Here is an 18805-nt window from a genome sequence, read left to right on the forward strand (position 1 = left end):
TTCCAAAAGCTTAAAAAAATAAAAATAGAAAATGGAATTATATTTGACATTTCCTGACATCTGCATTAATACTGTATGACTAATAAAAGCATGTCAGTTGCTTGGACTGAACCAGCGATCAACATGAGCCAGAATGCACACGAGTAAAAATGCAATAAAAGGAAGTAGTCTTCATTGCCTATAGGTCACTTCCAGTCAAAGGTTAAAGTTCAAAGAGTGAATGATCAAAGTGCTCATTTTCTCAGTAGGACTATCTTCTGCTAGGAGGACGATAACAGCAGCATCAACAAGTATCATCATGATACCACCATTTTGTTTTCTTTGGATTCTTGTTACATGTTTGCACATAAAAAGAATTATATGGTGGTCGACTCTTTTCTTTGCAGCTGGAAAGCATGCTAATATAATGCTAAGACAAACTGATTGGACTGAGAGTGCTGGGGACCAGTCTTCTGTTAGAATGGATAAACAGATATGACCATTGCTATAAACATGAGGATGAACGGGAATATTTTCACCAGTAAACATGACCTGAGGAGAGTCAAAAGGATATCGACTACTAAACTTAAATAGAAGTTGAAATTTTTCCCCTTCATATAAGGTACCTGGTGCACGTTCCATGTTTACAATCCACTGTGTAATTGAATTTTGAACACTCATTTCATTTAAAGTCATCCCAGGAGGTGGGTCATTTTGCAAAGCTAACAGTTCTTTTTGTAGTCATTTCTGCATTGATGCCATGAACGGTGAAGCTTCTTTTAATAGCAGATGTTACCATCCAAACTTTACGTTCAGTGCCTCTTCCCTGATTTACTTTTTTGTTTTTTAATTTTTGGTAGCTGGCTGGTACAGGGATCGAACCCTGGACATTGGTGTTATCAGCACCATGCGCTAACCAACTGAGCTAACCAGCCATACCTGCTCTGATTTTTGATTTGGCTCAAGATGGGCAATTTAAAGTTGGACAGGCTTTTATCTTCTATTTTTATATCTGACAGAAGTAGTGTAGGGTGGTGTGGATTCTGGCAGAACAAAGTGCAATCATGATATGATAAATGAAATTTTATTAAACTACCATGTCTAATCTAAAAACATCTGTGAGCTTTGAAAGCACAATTTTGATCCCTGCTTGCGTACTGAAGTTTAAATTTGACAGGTTATTTAATCAATCTCTAGTTGATTCTAAGAATGCCTCAGAAAGAGAAATTGCAGGAAAAACCAGTGTGTGTATGTGCTGGATGGCTGATTGCAATAAAAGCCAAAGTGTACAGAATCTAGAAGCAGTAGTATTTAATTTTGATGAAGTTCAACTTATGTTTTCTTTTGTTGATTATGCTGTTGCTGTCATATCTAAGAAACCATCGCCCAATCCAAGACTACAGAAATTTATACCTATGTTTTCTTCTCAGAATTTGATAGCTTTAGCTCTTATATTTAAGTCTTTGATTCAATTTGCATTAATTTTTGCATATTGGGTGAGGTAGGGGTCCAATTTCATTCATCTGCATGTGGATATCCATTTGTCCCAGCATCATTTTGTGAAAAGACTATTTCCCTGTTAAATTGTTTTGGCACCCTTGTCAAAAATAAATAACCATAAATGTAAAGAGTTTATTTCTGGGATCTTCATTCTATCCCATTTATCAATGTCTGTCTTTATGCCAGTTATCACACTGTCTTGATTATGGTGGCTTTGTAGGATGTTTTGAAATTGGGGAGCATGAGTATTCCAAATTTGTTCTTCTTTTTTCAAAATGGTTTTGGATATTCTGCCTCCATTGCATTTCCATATACATTTTACAATCAGCTTATCAACTTATGCAAAAAAAAAAAAAAGAAAAGAAACCTGAGGCTTGATAAGGATTGCATTAAATCTGTAGATCAATTGGGGGATATTGCCATTTTAATAATACTAAGTCTTCTAGTTAATAAACATGGAATGTCTTTCCATTTATTTAAGTCTTCTTTAGTTTCTTTCAGCAATGAAGCTTTCAGTGTACACGTCTTATACTTCTTTTGTTAAACTTATTCTTTAGTATTTTATTCTTTTTGATGCTGTTGTAAATGGAATTGTGTTCTTAATTTCATTTTTTGATTGTTCATTGCTAGTGTATAGAAACTGTTCAAAGACAAAATTACAAGTTTAGTTATAGATCTAATTGGCTTTTATTCAAGATTCATGAATCTGGGTAGCCTCCATTCTACAAAATAGAATGAGAGCTTTCACTGGGCAATAGCAGAATAGTGGGTTTTCTAAGGTGGGAACAAGGAAACAGAATAGAAAAAAAACTCATTGGTTAATATCAGATTAATTCAGGTTACTTTTTTTTGGTAAAGTTTAAAGCAAAGGGGACTTCCTTATTACTCTAACTCAGGTAGACTGGAATCTCCCATTTTCAGGAGAAACTAGTCTGTTTTGGAATCTAATTGCTTCCTTAAAGTTTCAGTTTGATTACATGGCATTCAGCATGAGTGCTTTTATTTTGGTTTAGTTTGGTCCGAGCACAGGAGCTCAGTTCAAAACAATGGTCTGTCATCATTTTTGTTTAACAAAGCACAATTAATTTTGTGTATTGCTCTTATATCTTGAAACCTTACTAAACTCATTTATTAGCCCTAATAGTATTTTTTTTGCTACAACATGAGGTTTATTTTTTTAATTTTAATTTTAATTTTTTCTTTTTAATGTACTTATTTATTATTATTATTATTATTATTATTTACATTCTAAGATATTGTGGAGCAGTTGTGGAGGAGGGGGAGAGGGAAAATGGGAGGGAGATAAGGTGAGAGGAGGATAAAGGAGAGAGGGTGGAGCATGGTCAAGGCCCAAGGCACCCCTCTCATTCCAGCAGGGGAGCCCATGGGGCTTCTGGCAGAGGATTGATGATCATTGCTGGGCTGGATGCAGATGTTGGGGGTGTGTGGCTGACGCCCTTGGTGCCCCTCCACCTCAACTCAGGGGCCCAGGGTGCTTCCAGTGGCAGCTTGGTGATCATCACTGGGCTGGATGTGGATGTAAGGGGGTAGTTTTTTTGTTGTTGATTCCTTAGGATTTTTCTCTATGCAAGATCATGTCATCAATGGACAAAGATAGTTTTAATTCTTCCCTTCCAAACTGGATGTCTATGATTTCTTTTTCTTACCAAATTGACCTTGCTAGGATCTCCAGGACAATGACGAATAGATGTGGTAAAAGTGGACATCCTTGTCTTGTTCCTGATTTTTGGGGGGAAGCTTTTAGTTGGTAGTTCTCTAAGTGTGATGCTAGCTAGGGGTTTTTCATAGATGGCCTTTATCAGGTTGAGGAAGTTTTCTTCTATTCCCAGTTTTCTGAGTATTTTTATTATGAAAGCTGGTTGGATGTTGTCAAATGCTCTTTCTATGTCAACTGAAATGATCATGTGTTTTTTTTTTCCTTCCTCCCATTAATGTAATGTATTACGTTGATTGATTTTGTTATGTTGAACTGCCTTCACATTCCTAGGATTCCACGTGGTCATGGTGTAAGATCCATTTTATATGTTGCTGGAATCAGACTGCTTTTTGTTTAGCCTATTGTTTGCCCCAACTATTATCCACTGCTTCAGGAAGCCTTGATTTGCTTCAATTGCTGCTGATTTTTTAAAATAAATGCTTTTCTAGAGAGTTGCCTGATAGCTCATGTAACGACAATTCTCTGGGGATGGGTCTATTTGGGGTGCTCCGAATCCAGTCTGCTCCCCTCCAGTGTGTGCCAGGCTGCTGCTTTTCACAGCTGCTGTAGTTCCAAGGCTGTTGGTTTTCAATGCTACTTTGTAGCTGGGTAAAGCAAGATGAGATTAGAGCAAGTTAAAATACCACAAAACTTGCTGTTCTTACTGAAATTCAGCAGTTTTACTTGAATTAAGGCTCTTCTGATTGTTGTAAACTTTTGGTTAATTTCCAGAGTTGTGAAGAAATTAATTTTGCAAACTTTTCTAACGTCTTGTTGCTTTTCTGAAAAAGTGGATTTTCAGAAGCCCTTACTCCACCATTCTGGAAGTGCTTCTCCTTGTGACTTTTTAGCTTTTCATGGGAAGTGATGTTGTATTTGGTTAGTGCAAATGATAGAAGCCTTGTCCAATTTTCCTTCTCAGGGGCTTAAAAAAAATACAAAGTTTTAGGAATATAGGAGCTTCTTAAAAGCTAGAAGACTGGGTATTGCTCACGTACTGGGAGCATGTCTTATTCTCCATTTCGAGACAGATGCTGTATATTTGTTGAATGAGTGATTGAATAAATAGGTCTGTGCTGGATGAACCTTGGTGGAACAGTCTCCTTGCAAACTCTTCTTTCCTTATTGTATAAAGGGGGGAAGTCTGATAGTTAACACAAGTCTCCTGGGAGTTGCAACTAGAAACTAATCTTAACATAGGCAGATTAACTATTATATATTGAGCTTTTATAATGTGACAGACACTGTACTGGATTTTCACAAACATCATCTCACAGCAACCCTAAAAGCACATTTCTTGGTTAGTGGTGGAGCCAGGACTGGAGCCCTAGCCTGGCTGACTCCATAGACCAAGCTTTTAAATATTGTACTCTCTGACAATCCATGGATGCAGAGGCATGCAGAAAGCTGAATTTCCCAATATCTTCCCCATTGGCCTTGCCATAGTAATTGAAATGCCCGTGTCACTTATTGCTTTGGGTTAAGGCATTGAAGTTATATTCATGTTTATAGGAAATGGTAACACATGAAACTATTAACTACCCTTAACAGTTTAGAATGAGTATATCATATTAGCCAGTTAAGAGACCTGCCAGCCAACAAAGCCCAGAAGTGACGGGGCCCTTCCTAGGTCTAGGCTCATGAATGGCAGCTAGGAAAGGTGGGAGGAGTAAGGCATAGCTAAAGAAATGGGGAAGCACTGAATATCTTAGCTTCCTGTCTTAGTCCCAGGCCAGATTTGTAGGGGACCCATCTTTTCAATCCATCCAAATCTTTTTTTCACAAAACGTGGCAGGGTCCTCACTGCAGTTGTTGAGCTTTTTTTCTCTGCAATGCTTCAGTTTTCCTATACTCCCAGACAAGGGCTGAATATTATTCTACTTTTTCCTTACTGCACAGAACTTTTGGAAAAGCCCTAGATTCTTCTTTTTTGATGGCTGGCTGGTATGGGGATCCAAACTCTTGACCCTGGTGTTACAACACTGCACTCTAACTAACTATGCTAACCGGCCAGCCTCTAGCTTTTTTTTTCCTTTGACATAAAGCTGTGTTTAAAACGGAGAGGTTCAACGGCTCTTTGCCCCTCTTAGGAATAATTTTTGATAGGAATAATGTCAGGCTGTATCGGAAAGAGCCCACCCTTCTCCCAGAAAACTAGCAAAATACCTTATATTCCACCTCAGCAGAGTTCTGACTTCATTCAGTAAGAAGAATTATCTCCCTAGCCCCTCACCAGTCTATTCTATGCGACTTTTGCTCCTACACTGTCTAAATAATCAATCAGCTTTAATGTCCAATTCACAGGCTGAACCCAAGGCAGAACAGAATTTGACTTGCTCACTGCAAGGGAAATGCAAGATCAAGTGATTCAATTTAGGCCTTCCAGCAAGTGTTTCAGAATACCTGCTTTCTGCCCAGCTCTGTGTGGCTTGTAGAGGAGGGAGGGTCACAACAAGAAATATTCTGGCCTCCAGGAGCTCCTTGGAAGGAAGACCAGCCTAACTCAAGTGAAACAAGTAGCAGGACAATAATGTTTGTGTTCAGATGCCCACATAAGTGGTACAGATGGTAAACATGTCAGGTTCCCAGATGGTTGGCTCTCACAGACTGGTTAAGGCCACTCCCCTCCAATTCGGGAAATTATTTTGCCAAGTAGAGACATAAAAAAAGTCCATTTCCCTTTGATCTCTTGTTACCACCATTTTATAAAAGAAAAGGTGGATAAAGAATAGGTGTTCAATGTGGATCCATTTCGCTTTAGGAAAAGCTCACTGCTTTGTCAAGAGACACCATACTTTGGGAACTTAGGGCATTCAGAGATGGGAAAAATCAACAGGTACTACAGTCCTCTGGAAAGGCTGCAGAGAATCATGGAATCAGAGAATATCACTTCCTTCTGGAAGCCTTCCCTTATTGCTCCAACCAGAGCTGACCTGTCCTTCCTCCTTGAGCCCAGACCACTTTGCTTCTTCCTTGTGATACCTCTCAGAGCCTGCCTTGTGTTACACTTACTTCTGTGTAGAACCTGTAACTCAGCCTTCTTATTAGATGGTAAGCTTCTGAAGGGGAAGAGCACTTTTGCATGTGTCATTTCATACCCCAAAGGGCTTTGCAGGCATTTACCGTATTTGTCAATGTGAGAAAATTCTCCTTTTTTCTTCCCTGCTAAAATTCAGACCTGAATGTTCAACTGCCCAGTAGGCATTTCCTGTTGGCTGCCCAAATGTATTTCAAACACATAACTCACACAAATTATTTTTCCCCTAAACACACACAAGTTTTTGTTAAAGCATTTCTCTAGTAGTAGTCATAATAGTCACAGATAAAATGTACACAGAAGTTCCTATGTTTTGAATACTTTAAAAAATACTTCCATATGTATTAACAAACTCAAAAGGTTGGTACTATTATTATACCCATTTACAGATGAGAAAACTGAGGCTCAGAGAGGCTAAATAGTAATAGTAAGAAGAACAACTAATATTTGATTTTTTGATATTTACCTACTCAACCTACTGTAGTAGTAAGTGCTCATTAAGAACAGTGAGCTAGGGGTAGATTTCCCTGGTCATTGATTGAGTCCCCACTCCCTGAGGAGGCAATGGAAAGTGCGGAAAAGTCCCCTCTCAGGAGCACAAAGATCTCAGGGTGGGGGTGGGCTCTTGAGAAGGAAGCCAGGCTGTGAGGCAGAGAAAAGAGCCAGCAGCAGCAAGCTTCCAGTGGCTCTATTAGGAATGGGCAATGGTCAGAGGAGACGAATCTTTCTGAACCCCCTCATTTCACCCTGTTCCTCTGCCATGGAGGCTGTCAGCAAGAAAAAAATCAGACCAGAATGAAACAAATCAGTATCACATTGAGTCACCTAAGTGGGTAGTTATAGATGATTTTTAATTGTGTGTGTACAAAAAGTGCAGTAGGTGAGAATGGAAGCAAAGTCACCTTGATACATGCTTAACTTCAGAGGTTTGTGAAGTAGTATCGGCCTGTTGTTCTTTGAAGTAATTGGCAATGAGTTATATCACTGTATGTTTCCTAAAGAAATCAGCTGATTTCAAGCTGGGGGACTTAGAGCTGTAAACCCTTCTTTCTTTAGTTCCTTTGGAGGAAAAGAAAATTTTAAAGGTGAGAATGAATCATCCCAGGGGAGAAGGTGAGGATCAGGAAGAATCAGCAATTACTGGCTATGGCCAGATCTGAGGAAAGGGCCTTTCCAGGTAGTTCGAAAAAGTCCACTGATCTTTCAGGAACCGTCTCATACTCCCACAGTGAATGGCTGCACATTGAAGAGGGCCCAACTTTCCCTGCATTAGATGTCAGTTCTTCAAAGGATAGTCTGATTGTGTACCAGGGTGCATTAAAAAAGCTAGGTCACCAGAAATGGCCTGAGATAGAATTGAGTTTTATTTGTTGGTTTTGTAGTTGCTAGTCAAGCTGGGCTCTGAAGAGGAGAAAAATGTTCAAAAAGGAAATCAGTGGCGATGCAAAATTTCCTGAAGAGGGAGAAATGTTCAAGTACTTTCCTTTCCTCATCATTGCAGTGAGCTTGCTGAGCTGAACTTTCCTTAAGCAGTAGAGTGTTTTTGTTTTTTTTTAAACCACTGCAGCAGATATTTGAGACCAAGAAATAGGTTTTGGCAAGGAGTTTATGTCCAGCTTATGATTGGAAGTAGCCCCTGAATTTTACATGTAGTCTCTGTATAACACAATTCGATATTTACCCACTCAGATCACTGATTCATGTTGAATTTTATGGAAAAAGGAGATGAGTTCTTACCCAAGGATCACTGAGACATTTTGTACTGAGCTTGCTCTGTTGTTACAATTAGCCAGCAGACTTGGTTCTAGAGCTGGGCTGCCAATATCAGGTGCAGACTCACAAAATAAGTCAGCTGGAAGCCATACCTCTAATTTCTAGAGCTAAGCTTCACTAATTTGAACTAAATGGAGAAAGGTGAGGCTAGATGCTGGAAACTTTTAGAACACATATTTTCTTTAAAATATAATTTTCCATTTGCAAGTATACACAGCAGTCAGAATGAGCTCAATGAGGTTTCCTCGCAGATGTTATAATTCTGTACTGTTGGTGATAGGCTCTCAAAGGAACTAGTGCTGCTGAATTAAGTCCAATGCAATGGCTTATTCTAGCCATGAGATGGCAACTAGAGCAACTGAGGAAGAGAGACTGGAAACTCATAAAAGCCAAGTAAGAAGTCATACAGATTATGGTCAGGTCAGTTGGGACTTGCAGTCCTACTGGTTTAAAATCAGGAGGTGGAAGGGGAAATACCTCGGGGAATAAACATATCAAGGCAGAGAGCAATAAACCATTGATCAAGTTAGTGACATATGGAACAGAGCAGGGGAAATATCTAATGAAAGCTAAAGAGGAAACTGATTCTGATGGCATAAGTGTTTGAGAGGTCCTTGAAAGCTGGGTCCCGAAGCAGTACCAAACTCAGTGCTGGGAAGATGTTACAGGTCCACAGGTTCACAATCCTTATTTCAAAACCCTTGGGGAGATGTGTTTTGGAATTCTAAATTTTTCAGATTTTAGAACAGCAATATGCTGTTTATGCCACATATTAGGTAACACTCAGTGGGGTTTGAGGCAGCACCCATAGTTATAGTTGCCAAATCTGGGAAATAAAAATACAGAATGCTTAGTTAAATTTGAATTTCAACTAAACAACGAATAATGTTTTAGTATCAGTATGTCCCTTATAACTTTGGGACACACTGATACTAAAACATTTGTTTTTTAGCTGAAATTCAAATTTAACTGAATATACTGTATTTTATCTGGCAACCTTACTGTAATCAAACACATTAATTTCTCTGCAGTGAAACCTATGAATGCTTAGCTTCAATTGGATAAAGACCATAAATTGCCTCCCATCAGTTCATCCCAGGTTTTGCCACCATATGAGTTTTGATAGGAAATTTATTTTTTTAAAAAAACACAATAAAAAAAAAACCTTTTGGTTTTCAGAACTTGGTAAATTTTGGAATCGTGGACCATTAAATGTTCAATAGATATTTTTTTCTTAACTGAGAAATTTATGAGAGGTGTTCATGGCTTCAGTGTATCCAGTTGTTAGGGGCCAAGGTCTTTCCTTTTTTTTTCAAGACACAGGATGTGTGCAGCTACTGCAGATCCCGAAGTGCTGGGGTGCATGGAAAACTAAGCCAGGTATACCCAAGTGGTTTTCACATTTATAACAAGGCTTGACTGGGGGTGTCATTACCTGCTGTGGGTTGCCCACTTCCTTTCATATCTTCAGCATGAAATCAGAATAAAGGAGGCAGGGGAAACTTAAGCCCCAGTTTAAAGGACACAGTTTGAAAACATGTATTGTACTCTGACGCTGGTTTGGCCTCTGCTTTGTGGAGGAGTCTTCGTGTTTGGGTGTTTATCTGTGTAATGATGATGCTGCCAGTACCCTGACTTCTTCATAAGGCTGCTGTGATGATCAAATGGATCATAAGTGGGAGAGTGCTTTGAAACATTCTCAATGCCAAATGGATGGAAAGTGGCATTCCTCATACATCTTTGTAGTAAAACAGAGTAATGTAGACTGCACGTTCAAAGATGTTTCTAATAAGGTAGAGTGATGTGGTCAGGAGCATGGTCTTTGCAGTCGGACACACAAACCTGGAGTTCAAACTCCAGCTCCACCACCTTCTGTCTGGGTGACCTTGGGCAAGTCACTTAATCTCTCTGGCCCTGAGTTTCCCATCTGCAAAATGACGATTATAATAGTAACTTGTTTCATAGAGTTGTTATGAGGATTAAGAGAGTTAATTCAATGCCTGGCAACTAGGAAGCAAATTTTATTATTATCATTTTTCATCGTGGATCATTGTGAAGATTAAATGAGGTAGCACTAAATAAATGTTAGCTCTTTTCATCATTATGACTATTATTATTATGAGGTGGAGAATTGTCACTTCCTGGATGCATAGTCTTTAAGTGACTATATATGATTGAACACAATCCATGCCTAGACAGAGTTTGCATGCATCGGCACTGCTTCCATTATCAGATCTTCTGAATGTTGTGAGGGTTTGTTCTGTCATGCCAATAACTGGCGTGGATTCTGGAAAGGAGACTGATTGATGGTGGTGGTACTAGGGTAGGGATGGTGAGGTAGGGCAGGAATAGTATGTTGGATAAGTATATCCAACTGGAGTCAGTAGGGTCCTCATAGAATAGTCAGATCCTATGAATAACAAGTTCGAGAATGAAAAACTGGATTATTATGCAGGCTGCATTTTAGAGAGTTGGAGACAACTTGGTAGATAAAGGAGAGAATTTTTCATTATGAAAGATTGGCAAGTCAGGATTGCAGAAAGGATGGCTTTTGGGGGGATGGCTGATAAGCTGAGGTGTCTTAAGTTTTTTTTTTAAGATGAGATGGAAGATTATATGAATATGGTTTTGACTTGAACTAAAAAACTTGCTCAGAGTGGCTTTCACTGGGTGATTACTCAGCAGCGTGGCCTAGAGACACCAATGCAGCTTGGCTCCTGTGTGTTTAACGGAACCCAGGAAGAGTAGGTCCTGTGCCTCCCTGCCCTTCGGCCACCCCACACTCTCCTACATCTCTCCTGTCCACCGCACACATTCTCTCTCTTTGGTGGAGAAAGGAGGGATCCTCAATGCTTGCAGGGCTTTTAAGAAAGCATGTTCCATCTATTTCCAGGCAGGACCACGCTGAATGTAGCCAGCTCAATTAAGCCAGCAACATTCACTGAGCATCTACTTTGTGCCAGGCCCTGTGCCATGTACTTGGGACACAGACATGCCTCCATTGGCTGGAATCTCATTCCTGAAGCAAACACCTGGCAAATTATGACAGAATCACATTCCTGCCCGCACATCACAGGGTTCCCAGCGCCTGACAAGACCTACAGTGAAGCCAGACTTTCTCACTAACGACTGAATTAGGAAAGAAATTCACAAGAAAACACGGTTCATGTAGCTGAAGGGAGAGTCAAATTAGCTGGAAGTCTAAGGGAGTAATTCTTTCTGCTGAGTATCAAGACCACTGGGGCCTTGATAGCTTGATTTTTAGAGAGTGGTACTTACCTAACCTGGGCTGTTTCTCGTTCCTTCTAGGGACCAGCCTTGTGGTGGGCTTTAAATAGCAATGATTTATTGAGCACTTTACTATGTGCCAGACACTTCGTATTTATTCATTCCTTTAATCCTTAATCCTCATAGTGACTCTATGAAGGAGATAATATTGCTGTTCTACAGATGAAGAAACTGAGACACAGGGAGACTAAAGGATGTGTCTAGGAAGTGGTGAGAGCCAGGTTTTGAACCCAAGTCTATCTGAGCACACCACTGATGCTCTCACCCACAGGTTACCAAACTACAGCCTGGGGGCCAAATTCAGCCCATTACCTGTTTTTGTCAATGAAGTTTTATGGGAATATAGCCACGTCATTTGTTTATGTATTACCTACGGCTGCTTTTGCGCTATAATAGCAGAGTTGAGTAATTACAACAGAGACCATATGGCCTACAATGTCTAAAATATTTGCCACCTGGCCCTCTACAGAAAAAGTTTTCTGGCCCCTGCTCTAGTCTCCATACTACAGAGTCTCTGGTATGTAGGCTTTGGAATTGGACAGACCTGAGGTCAAACTCTGGCTTTGCTACTTATTAACCGTGTGCCCTTGTATAAGTACTTCTCTGCCCTTGTATAAGCCTCAGTTTCCTTATCTGTAAAATGGGAATAATAATACTGCCTATCTCCTAGGATTGCTATGAGGATGAAATGAGATACTATTGCATGAAAAGTTTTTAGCACAGTGCCTGGCTGCCTGGTACATAGTAGCAACACAAGGCAGTGCCAGGGTGGTTTTGGCCTGGAGGGGGATTGACAACAGGGGATCACTCTGAAACAAGCTGTTTAATGCAATGCTTTAATACTGAACCATATCATATGACCAAAATGAGGTATGTATGTGAGGGGAAGGGGGTGGACAGTGCCCAGTTTTGTGTTTTGTTTTGTTTTTTTTTTGTATCTTCAAAATCCCTTTCCTTGTGTTGCACTTGAATGGACGTTGATTCCATTCTTTTATTTATTTTTCTGCTTTTCATCTGAGGATGAGGGGACCATTGGTAACCCATATCCTATCTTTTTTTTTGACAGTTTTTTAAAAATTGAAACATAATTGATGATACATATTTGTGGGGAAGAGATTCGAATATCAATACCTGTGTACAATGAGTAGTGATCAAATCAGGATAATTAGTATACTCACGTTTACAAAAAATAATCAATTTTTGTGACCCTTAACCAAATTCTTGCTAATCCTTCTCCCCCACCCCCTTTCCCACCTCTAATAACTGCAGTTCTGTTCTCTTTTTTATTGAAAGTTCAATGCATTATTGTAATTGTTGTTTCTTTCTCTTTCTTTCTTACTTTTTGTTTTTTTGGTTCTTTCTTTTTTTAGCTCCCATTTATGAGTGAGGACATGCAGTATTTCTCTTTCTGTGCCTGGCTTATTTCACTCAACACAAACTTCTCTTAAGTTCATCCATGATGTTGCAAATGGCAGAATTTCATTCTTTTTTATGTTTGAATAGTATTCCATTGAGTATATTACCACAGTTTCCTTATCTATTTGTCTGTCAGTGGACATTTAGGTTGGTTCCAACTCTTGGCTATGGTTAAGTGGAGCTGTTATAAACATGGGAGTGCAGGAATCCTTTCAACATGATGATTTCCATTCCTTTGGGTGTACACCCAGCAGTGGAATTGCTGGATCCTATGGCAGTTCTATCTGTAGTTGTTTGAGAAACCTCCATACAGTTTTCCATAATGGCTGCATCAATTTACAGTCCCACCAACAGTGTAGGAGGGTTCCGTTTTTTCCGTATCCTCACCAGCATTTGTTATTTTCTTTTTGATAACAGCTAGTCTAACTGGTGTGAGATGGTATCTCAATTTGGTTTGACTTGCATTTCCATGATGCTTAGTGATGATGAACATTTTTTCATGTGTCTGTTGGCCATTTGTATGTCTTCCTTTGAGAAATGCCTATTCAGCTCCTTAGCTCATTTTTAAATCAAGTTACTTGTTTTCTTACTGTTAAGTTGTTTGAGTTCTTTTTATATTCTGGATATTAACCCCTTGTTGGATGCATAGTTGGCAAATATTTTCTCCCATGCTGTAGGATGTCTCTTCGCTCTGTTAATTGTTTCTTTTGCTGTGCAGAAGCTTTTTAGTTTGATCTAATACCATTTGTTTATTTTTCCTTTTGTTGCCTGTGCTTTTGGGGTCTTATTCATAAAGTCTTTGCCCCATCCTACATCCGAACTGTTTCCCCTGTTGTTTTCTTTTAGGACTTTTATAGTTTCAGGTCTTATATTTAAGTCTTTCATCCATTTTGAGTTGATTTTGATAAATGGCGAGAGGTATGGATCTAGTTTTATTCTTTTACATATGGATATCCAATTTTCCCAGCACCACTTATTGAAGAGGCAGTCTTTTCCCCAATGTATGTTCTTGCTGCCTTTGTCAAAGATCAGTTGGCTCTAAGTATGTGGGTTGATTTCTGGGTTCTCTATTCCATTCCATTGGTCCATCGGTCAATGTGTCTGTTTTTATGCCAGTATCACGTTGTTTGGGTTAGTATAGCTTTGTAGTATAATATGAAGTCAGGTACTGTTTTGCCTCTGGCTTTATTCATTTATTTTTTTGCTCAGGATTGCTTTGTCTATTTGGGATCTTTTGTTTGTCCATATGAATGTTAGGATTGTTTTTTCTATTTCTGTGAAGAATGTCATTAGTATTTTGATGGGGATTGCATTAAATCTGTAGATTGCTTTGGGTAGTATGGACATTTTCACAGTGTTAATTCTTCCAATCCAAGAGCGTGGAATGTCTTTCCACCTTCTGTGCAGGCAGTGGGCAGGCTGCCTGGGTGCTTTTCCCAGTCTGTGCATCCCTGGTTGTGGCTGGCGGCACTGGGTCCTGCCTTCCTTTAAAATGTTTTTTAATGATGATATTCATTTTTTGCTGGTGTCCTTCTGACCATATGACCATTTGCCTAGCTCTTTCCTATTGTTATTCTGTTATTTTGGGCCTTGCCCATCACATCTGACCTTGCCTAGGCTTCAACTCGTGGCTGTGCAAACCCTCCTCTGGTTTTATTTGTAGAATAAGATCAAGGTCAAGGGCTGTGCCTATATGTGCCTGCCCTCATATTCCCTGTACTCAATATGATATCTAGCACACAGTAGGTGATCAGTAAATATTTGTGGGTTGAATGAATGAATGCATAAACTCCCTGATCTTTGTGCGCCAGGTCAGTTCTTTTGACCTACTGCTGCACATAGCCTAATGTAAGGAGTGGTTATATCCTACAGGAACAGGCCCTGTTCAGGTACTATCCTGTGAACAGAGGTACTTACCTGCTTTTGCCCCGGACAGTACATACAAATTTCAGTTAGTCCATGCAGGGTTGATACTGAGTCATTCTGTACTTGAAGATAATAGGACTGTACTGGCCTATGTAAGTTTAACTTAAAACTTGACACAGATGACAAAAATGATTACTTGGGCTGAAGTGAACTCCCAATATGGAATAAATCAAATGCATCTCACTAAAAAATGAATGTATACAAATACTCCCAAACCAAATAATATAACAGATGTTTGGAACCAATTATAGTCTTTTATTGGTAGGAATACATGAAACCGCTAGGCAGAAATGATAGCTCATTCTCTGGTCTGGATCTATCATCCTGTTCTTCAGTCATCAAGATTTTAGTATTCTATAACAGGCCAAGCCAGTATACATCATCCTGGCTACTTCCTCACATTAGGACAGATAAACTGTGGAGAGTTCACAGGGTCTAAAAATGCTCAGGGTTCTGCCTTGTGAAGCTTATACTCTCTTTACTGCAACTCTAGTGCCTTAGCTAACTCTTCTGAACTGCCAGTTGCACATTGTACGTAAAAACTGTACCTCTCATCTCCCGTACTTGGGAACACGTTCTTCTGTGTCTGTTACAATCTTGTTACAAAGTATAAGTGACCTGGAATTAGTTGTACGGACCATCTAGATTGGGTGAACGGCAAATATACTTCCAGGGAGAGTGTGACCTAGAAAAGTGTCCCCTGGTTTCTTGGGGGGGCGTCTATTCGGTGATCGCTTCCTGTGTTACATTATAAATACAACTTGTTGCCGTGAGGCTAGAGGCAGTCTGCTTCCTGCTGCAGTGGGGTAAGGTGAGGGTTATGGCCTTTCGCTTTGTATGATACAGAGGGCAGCCTGAAACTGCATAACTGAGGTAATATCAGGTACAAACTAGGGAAGGTGAGGGCTAGAAATAGTATATGATTGAGGTTGCACTTACTAAAGAGTAACTCAAATTTAGTCAAGGCCTGACTAGTGCTTAATTAAGGGAAGGCCAGGGCCAAAGCTTTGTTAAGGCCTAGCCAGTACCTCAGGTAAGATAAGGCCCGGCTGTAGCTTGAGCCCAGTTATGCTCTAGTCATGGACTTGGCCAAGTTAAGGTCTAGTCAGGTTCTAAGCCTAGTTAAGACCTAGCTCAGTTAAAGCTTCATCAGCCCAATTAAGGCCTAGTCAGGGCTCATTTAAATCTAAGTCAGGCCAAGTTTGGACCCAGTCAAGGTACAGCTCAGGTTCAGTCAGAGCCTAAGACTTTTTAAAATCTAGCCAGGATCTCAGATTAGATAGGTTCTAGTCAGAGTCCAGTGAAAGTATAGCAAGGGCCTGAGGCTAGTTAAGGGCTATTTTACACAGTTAAGGCTGAGCCAGTCCACTTAAGGCCTAGCCAGGGCCAAAGCTCAGTTAAAGCTTCATCAGCTCCATTAAGGTTTAGTCAGGGCAGACCTAGTCAAGGCTCACTTAAGTATTAGTCAGGGCTCAGTTTGGGTCCAATCAGGGTTCAGTTCATTTTCAGTCAGAGCCTAAGATTTGTTAAGGTCTAGTCAGAAACTAAGATTAGATAAGGCCTAGTCAGAATTTAGTGAAAGTATAGCAAGGACCTGAGACTAGTTAAGGACTACTTAACCCAGTTAAGGCCAAGCCAGTCCACTTAAGAACTAGCCAGATTCAAAGTGCAGTTAAAGCTTTATCAGCACAGCTAAGGACTAGTTAGCACAGTTAAAGGCTAGTCAGCTCTCATTTGGGGGTATTGGGGGCTTGGTTCAGGCCTAGTTAGAGTTTAGTTCAGGCTAAGCCAGAGCCTGAGAATGACTAAAATCTAGTAGGATCTAAGTTTAGATAAAGTCTAGGGGCCGGCCCGTGGCTCACTCGGGAGAGTGCGGTGCTGATAAGTTTAGATAAAGTCTAGTCAGAGTCTAGTGAAAGGATAGAAAGGGACTGAGACTAGTATTAGGCTAGTTAATCCAGTTAAGGCATAGCAAGTCCACTTAAGGCCTAGCCTCAACCAAAGCCAGTTAAAGGTTTATCGGCCAAATTAAGGCCTAGTTAGGACAGTTAAGGCCTAGTCAGGGCTCATTTGAGTCTAAGTCAAGGCTTAGTTCAGGCCCAGTCAGTGTTTAGTTCAGGTTCAGTCAGAGCCTAAGACTTGTTAAAATTTAGTCACATCCTAAGTTTAGATAAGGTGTAGTCAGAGTCTAGTGAAAGTACAGAAAGGGCCTGTACTTTAAGGTCTAGTTAACACATTTAAGGCTACCCAGGGACAAAGTTCAATTGAGGGCTTATTTGAGGCTTAGTCAGGGTTCAGTTCAGGCCCAGCCAGGGTTTAGTTCACATCCATTCAGAGGATAAGAGTTGTTAAGGTCTAGTCAGAACCTAAGATTAGATAAGGTCTAGTCAGTCTAGTGAAAGTATAGCAAGGGCTTTATACTAGTAAAGGGCTAGTTAACCCAGTTAAGTCCTAGTCAGTGCACTTAAACCAAATCCTGGGCTAAAGCTCACTTAAAGCTTCATCAGTCCTGTTAAATCTTAGGACACAGTTGAGGCTTAGTCAGGGTTCAGTTCAGGATCAGTCAGAGCCTAAGCCTTGTTAAAAATCTATCAGGACCTAAGATTAGATAAGGTCTAGTCAGGGTCTAGTGAAAGTGCAGCAATGGCCATAGACTAGTTAGGGGCTAGTGAACCCAATTAAGGCTTAGCCAGGGCCGAAGCTCAGTTAAATCTTCATCAGCCCAGTGAAGGCCCAATCAGGCCTTAGTTGAGGCTTAGTCTGTGCTCAGTTGAAGTTTAGTCAGAGTTTAATTCAGGTCCAGTCAGAATTTAAGCTTGTTAAGTTCCAGTCTGGATCTAAGTTTAGATATGGCCTAATCGGAATCTAGTTAAAGTATAGCAAAGGCATGAGACTAGTTGAGGGATAGTTAACCTAATTAAGGCCTACTCAGTGTGCTTAAGGCCTAGCAGGGCCAAAGTCCAGTTAAAGCTTCCTCAGGCCAGTTAAGACCTAGTCAGCCCAGTTTAGGCCTCTCTAGGGCTCAGCTGACATTTAATCAAAGCTCAGCGAGGCTCAGTCAGGGTTCAGTTCAGGCCTATTCGGAGTCTAAGACATGTTAAGGCTTAGCCATCCCTATTAAGGCTTAACTATGGTCCAAACATAGTTTAGAACCCAGTGAAGCCCTAGCCAGGGCCAATACCTTGTTAAGATCTAGTCGAAGTCTAGTTAAGGCCTTGCTGGGGCCTGAATCTAGAGAAGGCATAGCTAGAATCTACTTAAGGCTTAACCAGTTACTAGCCTATTATAGTCTTCATCATAGACATGTTGAGGTGAAGTCAGAGCCTAAATCTAGTTAAGGCCTAGTTATCTCAGTTAAGTGCTATTCATCCGACTTAAAGGTTAGCTAGAACATAATACTTGTTAAGGCTTTGCCAGCCCATTTAAGGCCTAGTCAGGGAATAAGCCTGTTTAAGTCCTAGATAAAGCATAGTGATGGCCTATCTAGGGTTTAAGTCTAGAGAAGGCCCTGTCAGTTTAGTTAAGCCATAGGCTGGACCTATTTAAAGCCTAGTCAGGGTCTAAGTCTAGTAAAGGTCTGAATAGACTTTAGTTAAGTATAGCTAGGACCTAAGCCTACTTAGGGCCTAGACATTCTAGTTAAGGTCTAGCCAGCCCAGTTAAGGTCTAGCCAGCCCAGTTAAGGTCTAGCCAGGGCCAAAGCCTAGTTAATACTTAGTCAGAGTCTAGTTAAGTCAAATACTGGGCCTAGTTATAGTCTAGCCAGGCTTAAGCCTAGTTAAGTCCTAGTCAGAGCCCAGTTAGCTTAGCCAAGGACTATGCCTAGTTAACATCTAATCGGAATCTAGTTAAGGCCTTGCCAGGACCTATATGTAGAGAAGGCCTATTCAGAGTCTAATTTAAGTTATAGCAAGGACCTGAGCCCATTTAAGGCCTATTAAGGTCTAGACTTAGTTAAGTCCTAGTCAGAGCCTAGTTAAGGCCTAGCCAAAGCCTAATTAATGCCTAGTCAGAGTCTAGCTAAGGCAAAGCCAGGGCCAGTTAAGGCTTTATCATCCCAGTTAAGAACTAGTCAGGGTCTTGGCCTAGTTAGGGGCTGGTTAAGGCTGAGTGTATCCAACTCATCCTGGCCATACAGTTAGTAAGTGTCAGAGGTAGAGTTTAAATCT

At 40.3% G+C, this 18805-nt stretch overlaps 1 protein-coding gene and 1 pseudogene across 1 annotated transcript in view; both read right to left on the reverse strand.

The window, feature by feature from the left end:
* TRPC5 (transient receptor potential cation channel subfamily C member 5) overlaps positions 1 to 18805 on the reverse strand; it is a 167735-nt gene that overhangs the window by 68008 nt on the left and 80922 nt on the right. The gene's annotated exons all lie outside the window — the stretch shown is intronic.
* On the reverse strand, positions 225 to 741 carry LOC134366784 (ubiquitin-conjugating enzyme E2 W-like; annotated as a pseudogene).

This window comes from Cynocephalus volans, chromosome X (assembly GCF_027409185.1).
Source record: "Cynocephalus volans isolate mCynVol1 chromosome X, mCynVol1.pri, whole genome shotgun sequence".
Classification (NCBI taxonomy): Eukaryota; Metazoa; Chordata; class Mammalia; order Dermoptera; family Cynocephalidae; genus Cynocephalus; species Cynocephalus volans.